Consider the following 1,397-nt stretch of genomic DNA (forward strand, 5'->3'; position numbering starts at 1 on the left):
ATGATATTTTGAGCAAGATGTTTTGATGAGATCTAAATGATGTTTTTGGAAGTATAATGATTGATGAACATGAAATGAGATGAGTTTGATGATTTAAATTAAAGTCCAATGAGACTAGATGATGAGTTTAATATGAGCACATATTTTGGGAGTAGTATTGAGCACCGAGTTGGGTAAGAGTTTAATTGACTCAAACCCCAGAACTACGTAGCCAGCGTAGGATGGAGGCTATGCCTCTTAAGTCCCAAAAAGAGGACTTTGATGAATGGATCCAAGATGGTGATGTCCTTACCCTGGCAAGGTATTGGATGGATGTGGCAACGACATCGCTTCGTTGTATCATTGCTAGCTCATAAGTGATGGTTGTCGGTTAGAGAAACTCCCAACTGAGTAAGCATTGCTTATTACTATTATTTTTATTATTATATTTTAAACTTGCATTACATATTCATGTTGAGATGATGTTGAGTTCTGAGCTGAGTTTTCTTGAGAGGAGTTTTTTGATATCTGTCTTTACCTTCCTTCCATTTTACATACTCGTACATTCCACGTACTGACGTCATTCGACCTGCATCGTTTTATGATGCAGATACAGGTGTTAGAGATCCTCAACAGGCGCATCGTTGAAGATCATTTCTTTTCAGCTATTTGGTGAGTCCTTCTTGTATTCGAAGGAACTCCTTATCCTTTTATTATTGTTGAGTGTGATGTTTCTTTTGAGGTAGCCATGGACATGTCATTGTCACCATCTAAGAGTATTAGAGGCTTCATAGACAGAGTCTGATGATGTAATCGGAGTAGTTCTCCTTAGAAACTACTTCTTATAAGAATTATCTATTTTTCCTTTGATTATGACAAGCCCACATTAGTATTCTTAAGTCTTCCGCTGATGAATAAATAAGAAATGAGACCAAGTGGTTCTCTCGGAAGCCAGAAATGGTTTCTGAGAGCCGGCCACGCCTAGGGTACCCTCTCGGGGCGTGACAAACTTGGTATCAGAGCCCAGAGTTCAAGAGTCCTAGGGTGTCTATGAAGCCGTGTCTAGTAGAGTCTTATTTATGGGTGTGTCGTGCACCACACTTATAATCAGGAAGCTATAGGACATTAGGAATTATTTCACTTCTTTCATAATCTGAGTTCGTGCGATAGAGTTTAACTCTATAAAATCTTTCTTTCTAATTCGTGCGTTTACACATTTCAGATATGCCTCCTAAACGTTCAGCTAGTCAGAGGAACGCTGCCAGCACTGAGGTTCCACAGTCAGTGATGCCTCCACGGAGAACTAGGGGCCGACCTGCAAGGTCTACTGAGGTACCCCAAGTACCTACTGTTCAGACCACTCCTACTTCTGAGGAAGATTTTCGAGGAGCGATTGCTATGCTCACCCAGTTGGTGGC

The 1,397-nt window shown here is 40.7% G+C and overlaps 1 long non-coding RNA gene across 1 annotated transcript; it reads left to right on the top strand.

Moving 5' to 3' along the window:
• Positions 1–323: 323 nt before the first annotated feature.
• On the top strand, positions 324–863 carry LOC129888396 (uncharacterized). Its single transcript, XR_008766652.1, has 2 exons — positions 324–390; positions 590–863. It is a non-coding gene; the product is annotated as an uncharacterized LOC129888396 (long non-coding RNA).
• The last annotated feature ends 534 nt before the right edge of the window (positions 864–1,397 follow it).

The sequence above is a fragment of the Solanum dulcamara genome, chromosome 5 (assembly GCF_947179165.1).
Source record: "Solanum dulcamara chromosome 5, daSolDulc1.2, whole genome shotgun sequence".
Taxonomy (NCBI): domain Eukaryota; kingdom Viridiplantae; phylum Streptophyta; class Magnoliopsida; order Solanales; family Solanaceae; genus Solanum; species Solanum dulcamara.